The following is a 9711-nucleotide window of genomic DNA, read 5'->3' as shown; positions in this document are numbered from 1 at the left end:
TGTACTGAAAGTTGTGGAGAAGGAGCTCTTTCAAACCTGCTCTGGACACCTGTTCTTTTTTCTTACCTAACGATAATGTCACAGAGAAAAGTGCGTTTCACTGCGAGGACAGGACTTTATTCAACCTTCCTAAAGAAGAGGCGACTATCAGCCAAAATAGTGTCTGTGACTGTCACTTCACTGATGGATGCTTGGTGAACCTTCGCCAGAATCAAAGTGGATTAACTTTTATAACCAGCGCGAGTCCCATGTTGTAAACACCAGATGGACCAGAGCAGCGAGTCAATCAAAACGTGTTAGCGTGTGTGTTAGCATTTATGAAGCTGTGTTGCAAGTGTCAACTCCTAATTTCTGCATTGTGAAGTAACTTCACTTACTTGCTTGCTGTGGTATTTCTTTTTCTACTTCTGCTAATGTTGCAGCAAGCATAGAGAGAGGGGAAAGAGTTAACTGAATCGAAGCATCGTGTCTTCCGGGTTTGCAAAATACCTCCAGAAAATAGCTATACAAATTTCACAAAAAAGAATGTGAGCATGGAAAAGGTGCTGTAGAGCAGTGGACGGGCAGGGCCAGGTCCTGGAGCTTTGTAGTCAACTCAAACTTTATTTTATTTTTTTAAATTGTGAAAGGGATACAGCAGCAGAAAACACTCCACTTTCTTTTTATTCATCTGAAATAAATCCTAGCTGTAAATGATTTTGATGATTCGATGCCTTTGTTGGAGCCTCTGCTTCAGGAAAAACAGCTTGGGAACCACTAATGTAATCCAGTAAAGTTAATTTGGTCTTCTAATGATAATATTTTTAGTCCAGATTTTTCTCAAATGGATAATTATTGCACATGATAATAGCAATGGCAGAGACCGCCGCATATTAAAACAGAAGTAATGAGAAGAGGTTTGAAAACTTTCTGAACATAATGTGAGCCACTTCTATTTCTCAATAAAGTCTAATACAGTATCTTGTGTGTGAGCACTTCTCCAAACCTCATAAACAGAACCGAACACCCCCCCGGATCACACAGGCCTCTGTCTATCTGCCTGTGAACATCACATTTGTTTGTGATGCTCAAGCTCTCTCCTAATGGGTCCAGATAAGCAATACTTAACGGCTTTGAAATATTTACTCATGCATACGTACACGCGCGCCATTACCACAACATTACAATATTAGCTTTACGGCCGTGTCGTTTGTCAAGGGGCTCTTTAGAGGCTGTAAAAGTGTCAGAGAGCAGAGATTTGTCACCGCCACAAAGCCACGCTCCTTCTATTAGTCATAAAATATATGAAGAGGAAAACACAGGCCTGATGAAGACGTGGCAGTGTCGGAAGACTTCAATAAGACTAAGTTATTGGAGGAGTTTGATGTCTCTTTCTTTTTCCTCACATAATCACAGGATATAAAGTTAAAATGGAAACAGAAAGCAAGTGAATTTCTCCATTGTGAGATCAATAAAGGATTATCTTGTCTTATCTTATGTGCCAGAAATCAAAGATAAAAGGTAGCTTCACCATGTAAAGTACATACAGAGAATCAAAAGTGTGATATTCCCAAAGCCTTGGTGCAAACAACATAGAGCATATGGGGGAGGGGGCAGTGTCCTTGAGAGGGCTGGGCTGGACCACAGTTTGTGAATACATATGCAAGCAGAGGGAGAGGGCAGGGAAGGGGATGCTCCGCTGTGCCCGGACCACAAAGGGATGCAGCTGGTCTCTTTGGCCCCTCTGTAGAAAAAAATAGGCAACAAAATGCTTGCCAGCCCGTATTTGTCATTATTGCTTCAACAGGAAGGCACTTTGAAAAGTTGTAGAAGCTTAAAAATGTTTGGGAAGTCTTGAAAACTACTCAGTAACTCATGTCCCTAGAGGCCATTAGCGCCACTGCATGTGTCGTAGCATGTTACGTTTTTTTACTCCTTAGTTGTGTGCGAGAGTAAATACTACGCTGACAGAAAGGGGGGGAGGGATATTGTACATCCAATTACACAATGGAGATACTCTTTTTCACTCAAACTTGGCGGTAAATAATGTTTAAGTGGCCCGCAGTTAGCGTTGTCCATTTGCCTGTTAGCTTCTTGTTCGTGAGTCCATTAGTGTGTATCGGTGTGGTTTTCTGGCCAGAGACACCAGGGGGAGATGAAAGACCCCCAGTCATCCCATCAACACTTGTATTACCCCCAGAGGGACTACAGAAAGGATTTATTAAGGTAAACAAGTTACTTAGTACTGCTTGAAATTTGTCACGGTGACAGCTCAAAAGGTTGGAATGGAGAAACCGTACGCTTGCTCTACATTTACTATACACAGAGCGTCCCAACTTTTATTGAACTGGGCTTACATATTGAAAGCCGTCCGCAGTCGGGGAGAGTAAGACTGAAGTTCTTGTTGATTTTCCGCTGCGCAGTGAAGGCGCACATAAAGACACCACATAAGGTAGAAAATATCAACTCCCTGCATCGAGAGCCAGTGTGCATGCATGCAAGTGAGGCCTTTGTTGTGGACAGCCATTTCCCACATCCAATATCCTGTTCCATTTTACTCTGTTCAATTGTATTCCCTTCAACTTGTCCTCACACACGTGCACCAAAAACACACACGCACACACACACCCTCAAAAAAAGACAGTGTTTCTATGAAGAGAGATGATGCCATTCAAGATGATGACAACTCCTCTGTGACATTTACTAACCTTTTGAGCCGAGATGAGGATGGAAGAGGAGAGAGAGGAGAGGAAAGAGGATGGACAGATGAGAGGCTTGTGGAGGGAGGGGGGGACAGGAGGGGTCGCCCGGCGTTTCGTCTGTTCTTTTGCTCTCCTCAAAGGCTTTTGTTGTGTCTCGAGAGCAGCCTTAAGCTTTTTTTCATGCATACGCTTGACAATAGCTGTAGATGACCAAAGAGCGCTGAAGCTGCGAAACAAAATTAAAGCCTTATTTTCTCCCCCAAGGAGTTAAACCAAGCACGGCAGCCACATGGAGGTCATAAATCAGAGGTACACTGCCTGACCGTAAAAAAAGTTGCCACAAAAACAACACGCGCTCTAATATTTACTTATTATTTGCTCTATTTTGTTGTTTGTTTTATGAAGAGCAACAGTATTTTAATAACAAAAGTTTACCAATGACTTAAAAGCGTTGAATATTAGAGTGTATCTTCTTCTGGATAAACAATGAAAGATGCTCAGAAAACATTTGGGCGGAAATTAGCTTGTTTTGGAAGTCCCTCATTTTCCTTTGAAAAATGTGCTGTTCATTCACAAATGGCAGCTTTGTACCTCATTCTTCCACATCCTCCGCCTGTCTGAGCCTCTAATGTAACTGCAAATACCTAAAAGCTTGGACCCATTTGTGTATGCAACGCAAAGGCTGGTCCAAGTGAACAGGCATCAGTGGGGATTCAGATCTGAGCAAAGGGTCAATTGGAGCGGTGTGAGGTAAGTGGAAGCAGTAAAGGATGTGCAGGGACGGCTTATGTCCATAGTCACTGCGTGATTAATATGATGTGCCACGGAATAATGAGGCTCTCTGACGTACTAGCGAGCGAAAATACATACAAATAAGTGGCACCTGTGACTCCGAACAAACCGGTAATTGACGCCACTCACCCATTAATATAGTCTTACTGCTGGGTTTGAATGAAATGTCAGACTGTTACTGACAGATGAAGAGTTAACCAATCTCCAAATATGGCATGCACTTGTAGATTGCTGTGTAAAAGGTGATTAAAATTAATATGAAATCAACTTTTTAAATCTCTTTTAACTATGTCATAATGTTATTTCCTCAGCTAAAGCATAGGTGTTTATGTTTCCTGTATGTGCTTCTGCCCTCCTTATTTGACTGTGTGAATGTGCTGTGGTTTGAAATTCAGGAGTCAAAGTAAAAGTCAGAGTTAAGTTTCCATATCAGAGGACACTGATGGGTAATTAGCTAGTGAAAAGGCACATAAATAACAACATAATGTGCCTGGGTTGATCTACTACAATTTGCTTTTGAATCCAGCAGAGCTGTGGATGATTCTGTCTCATTGGCCCTACACACAGTCTTGCAACGCTTAGATCGTCCAAATGCAAGTGTCAGGAGGATACTATTTGTCGATTATAGGAGGGCTTTTAATACAATCATTCCAACAATCCTTGTAACCAAGCTAAAAGCCCTTGGCCTGTATCTGGACACAAGACTTCCTGGCAGGATGGCCACAGGCTGTGAGGGTGGACAATACTTATTCATCTTCTGTTGTTTTAAACACCGGGGCACCACAAGGATGCGGTCTTAGTCCCTTATTGTATATTCTGTATACTCATGACTGGTGTCAAAACATCCCACAAACAGCATATTTAAATTTGCAGACGATACTAGAGTCAAGGGTTTGGTTTCTCACAACAACGAGCAGCACTATATGGATGAGGTGAGTTCTCTGATCACATGGTGCAAGTATAACAATCTGGCCCTGAATGTCGAAAAACTAGAGCACTCCTGTTGAAATTGTGAGGAAAGGTAAGTTTCTTGACATTCACATTTGTGAAACTCTCTCGTGGTCTCTTCACATCAGCTGTGCAATTTAAAAAAAGCTCAGCAGAAACTTCATTTTTTTATGGTGTCTCAAAAAATATGGTTTGTCAAATCAAACACTCATCATTTTTACAGATGTACGATCGAAAGTGTTCTGACAAGAAGTTTGCAGGTGTGGTTTTGTAAAATTGCATCACATGACCACACTTTTCTGATAAGGACAGTTAAAATTGCATCTCGGATTATTGCATCCCCTCTGCCTCAGATACAGGACTTATACGCCAAGAGCTGTGAGAAAAAGGCTCTCAGTATGATGCAGGACCCAAGTCATCCCGCACATTCCCTCTTCACCTCCCTTCGGGTAGACGTCTGCGCAGCCTCAAAACTCAGACATCTCGTTTCAGAGAGTTTTTATCCTGATGAACATTAGCCTAAAGGAGAGGTGAGATTTGTGTGTGTTGTTGCTGGAATGCTTTGTTTGTATTATGTACATGTTTTTATTATGTAGATTAGTTTTCTTGTTCAGCGGAGAGAGCGCCAGGGCAACCCTTTTCATTGCTCTTGGTACTTTGTACTTGACGCATATGTTGTATAAACTTGAACTTGAACTTGAATTAATGATATGATGATATGACAAAAAGAGAATGTCCTGAGAAGAATTATTACCGTTAAAGGGACCATACAGAGTTGAAATTTTTTAAAAGTAAGTATTTTCCTCCTCCTACATGTTCCAGCAATGTGTAGAATGAGCTCAGACCTGTTCACCACAACTGCCTCTAAAATCCTGCACAGTCACTCAAAACGTTGTTATTTCGGGTCCGAAGTGCCGTCATGCACGAGCTTAATATAGACACTGAGCATAAAATGACCAACTTGCATCTAGTCCCTTTAAGTTACAGCATAATTTAATAGTTCTTCAAAAGAAGAGCCCAATCCTTCTGGTGTATCTCTTGACATTGATACACATGGTGTGATTCCCTTGTAGATGTGCTTGTGTGTCTCTGACCTTATTACTGTCCGCTGACCTTAATATTAATGACATTATAAGAGATGGCATTCAGCAGTGAAGACTGTAAAATCAATACAGTCTGATCCAATTAAATGATCTTTGTTCAAATATTGGTAACAGTTTTTGAACGTTACTGCCATGCTCCACTGTTATTGAACTAATCTGGATTGTTTGTATAATTTTACTTCTTTGGTCTACGCAGCCACTTTGCTGGACACCAAAATACCTTAAAAGCTTATCATGTTGCAACAAAATTGAGACATTTTATAAGGAATTCATTTTGAATTGTTGGTATGGAGACTGAAAACAAATAATGCTTTAAGTTAAGTCTTTGCTGCCAACACTCTCATCACTTTGTGTCCGAACATATCCTTTCACCTGTCGTGCACCTCGCTCTGGTGCACTTCCCTGCCTGTCAGACAAGACATCGTTCACACTCGGGTACAAGTGTGAAGCGATCGAGCATAAACATTTGTGTTATGCAGATCAGCTGTTTACTGCGCGCACGTTTGGGAGGCTGAGGCTATGCTCCAGTGCAGCCCGACAGTGTTGCTGCTTTAATAATCTGTTTTAATGAGCGTTATTTCCCCCAGCGTCACTCCTCCCTTCTCTGCAACTGTCTCTGAACCCTCACAAACTTCAGTTCAAACCCTCCCCTGGCTGTCACCCTGTATATATATTAATGTCCCTTTTCAATGTAACAGAGCGCCCGCTGGGGTAATGGGATCATGTCGTGATTAAATGAATTTAGTATGTGTACATTCCACACGTTCAGTATCTTCAAACATGGGAAATGTACAATGATGTGTGCAACAATGAATCCACACTTTAAGCAAGAGACTCATGCGCAGAGTACAGCTTGGACGATAGATTACAACTACTATTACTGTATATTCTATAAGCATAACTAAAACTGTGATGTCTCTAATGAATACAAGAAGTTTGTGGTTAGACTGAATCAGGGCTAAGAGAATATTTACCTTTTAATGGCGGTGTAACGTTAAAATATAAGATAAGGAAACCAACCATATTAATACATCATTAGCTTTGGTTAATTCTACTTTCTGAACAAAAGCAGGGGCATATGGGACTCGGCTCACAGCAAATCATCTACTCCAACAAAACTTTAAATGCAAAGACTCTCTCCAATCCTTCGTACGAGTTTTAACAGCTCTCACTTTTAATCAACAGAGTTTAGTGCTTTGCCAGTTCCTCAGCCTTATGCGTATTTTTGATTTAATTTTTTCATGTCTTTGTTCATTTCGAAGCACTCATGCTACGTCTTCCACTCTGATAATCCTGTGTTTCAATCAAATGAAAAAAAATGTATACTCCGGCTGCCAGACTAATACTTTGATCTTCTTGATCTCTGGCATCTACTCATAGTATTTCCAAGATAAAGCCAAGCGAGTCTTCTTGTGAACCAACAGATGTGATATTGAGGTGTCTTTTCAGTGTCCTGTGAAGCCAACATTCAGCGGGACAGCTCCAGATTGTGTCAGCAGTCAGGAGGAGTGTTCCAGGGCTCGGTGTGGGTCCTCCTGCCTCTCAGAATGAGTGCTCCCTAATTAAGTTTGGTACATTCATTTTGTAACACCCGTGCATAACTGCTCACTGACTTTACACGGCTCCACTGTATTTGACCACATGTTCTAAAAGTTTGCCCTTCATTGGGATTGACAATTATTAATATGCTATTTTCTGACATGTACAGTCCACAAAATCAAAGCTGCTCCTCCCCTCTTTAGTGACTGGTGTGGGCGCTTATGTGTCTGTGTGTCCAATATTGTTTCATTTGTGTGACAGAAAGTGAATTCTCAAAAGTAATAAGAGAGGTATTTTAAACTGTGTATACAAACCGCTGTCTCTTGCCATCTCATGTATGTGATTTGTTTCAGTGGCAGCAGGTATTTCTTTGCAAAGATCACTGTCTTCCGAGTGTTGTCAGACTCTTGACAAATGTCGAAGTCTCCTCCAGTGGGCTAAAGGTCACACGGAAGACAATCTCTGTTCCTGTCCACAAGGCATTAGTATTGATGACAAAAAATGCACTGCATTGCTGCTAGAATGAGGCTTATTAAAGTGTAATCGCACAGCTACTGCACAGGCATCATAAAGGACATTAGCCAGTCACAACTGCCAAGCTGAGTGCAGCTAATCCTTCGGCATAATCAGTGAATCTCCTGATCTCAAATAACCATTGATCATTAACCATAGGTCATAAAACAAAGCAGACCATAAATTACATAATTATTACGTAAGTTACATTTTTCCGTGACAGAACAATGCTCCGTGAAGAGGCCACAGACTACGACATTTTGTGTTTCCTCTGGGCAGTTGCTGAACTAAAGCAAGACGTGCTCTTGTCCAGTAGGAATCCATGGCAGAGATAACGTCGCTGATGTGTGTTTATCAAAGCATTCTGTAATTCAGTGCAATTTCATACTGCATAATGCATTTTTGCTGTGTAATATTAATTCTGTGCAACATCCTGTCTAAAGTCAATAGCGTATCAAGAGCATTCAGCAGGTGGCAGGAAGTGCTTTTTGAGCTCAGAGAAACAGATGTCTGGTACACGCAGCGTTCGTGTTCCTGATTTGGTGGAGCTTTGATCACTCAGCTGTGCAGTTGATCACACAGCCCTGCTCCATCTGATGTCGCACTGTTGGTACAAACTGACGCCAGTTTCAGTGACAGCCCTGAAGGGCGTGCCAATGGCACTCCCTGAACATGTCGGGTCCCGGCGGATCAAAGAGACACGAGCCAGGGACAAACATAATTATGTTTACCGCGACTATGTGAAAAATATCCGATGATTCAGATGCTGCATTATTAAAATGTGATTTTGAGAAATGTATCTCTTTCCTTGAAGCTAAAGGTAGTATGTGCAATGACATAAATGGAATTATGTGATGGCTTGCAGTGAAGATCGTGATGCTATCTGTCTAATGTCCATGTTAAAGCTGCTAACATGTTACGATAAAGAATGGTGTGAAAAGGTCTAAAGGTCAATCAATACATCTCGGATCTGAAAGAAAATGAAGATCTATGACGAGGTCACACTTATCACTGGCAACTGACTGGGAATTGATACCAAGTCTATGAAACTTTGTATCAATTCCCAGTTCAGCTCATCATATTTGGGTGCTTCTTCCAGTAACATTTCTACTCACTGTAACTTTAGATAACTGTATGACAGTCCTACACACTGCTTTTAGCTTTAATGAGCGACACAGTTCTTTGAGAAATGAACTGAGGTTCCGAGGAATCTTTGCTGTCCAGCACGGTTTTAAGCGCATTGTGTCCTGGTTGGTAGAGCTCTACTAGTAAGGGAGATCAAAGTGATGATCTTCACCAGACTATGTCTCCATCCATGTCCTGACAATGGGAAGACCTCAGGATTATGGATGAGCTGGATAAAGTGTCTGTAGTGACGGAAACCTGGGAGTCTGTCCTTAGACTGATGCCATGGTAATCCAAACCCAATTTTATTTACAGTTATTTATTTTTGGACTTGTTAGCCATTATGATGGGTTAGCCAATCTTCCACCCATCAAAATTAAAGCAGGACCAGATCAGGCTAAGTTCTCTGTATTGCATGAGAAAATAGTCAACAATAAACAAACAATAAAAGTATTGTTCTAATACATTTACTGGACTATGTCATATACTCACATTTTCCCAGATTTCATCTTTTAACGCTATGTCCCCACTCTTCCCGCTCTCCTGCTTCCTCTTCCTCTCTGTCAGTGAGGCCACCTCAGAATGATGGGTTGTGTGTTTTATTCAACTTGACAGAGTAAAGAGCTGTAGAAAGGTTACACTGGTCTCCTCCATGACACTACCATATTACTTTCACACTCACCACATGCCTGTCATCCCGGCCCACTGCACATATCTCACCACTCTGTTCGCGCAGGCACTCTCTGAAAACTACCGTAGAGCCAGCTCAATTGTGTGTTTTGGAGTCCTGTAATCTTAGATTGACAGATTTGAAGTAAAATGAAGACAAGTCACTCTTGACAAAGCTGGAACAGTGGCTCTACTCTGAGCTCCTGCTAGGTGACTGAGATCCTGAGATTCTCACAGTCACCCTACTGGACACCTTGAAGAAGAAATACCGTTTGACCGATTGTAACCAGGATATTGCCTGTTTTTTGTGGGGTTTAGTTTTGTTTGATTGGTCGGGACAG

Source organism: Gobius niger (genome assembly GCF_951799975.1).
Source record: "Gobius niger genome assembly, chromosome: 12".
Taxonomy (NCBI): Eukaryota; Metazoa; Chordata; class Actinopteri; order Gobiiformes; family Gobiidae; genus Gobius; species Gobius niger.
This window is presented reverse-complemented; position numbering follows the sequence as displayed.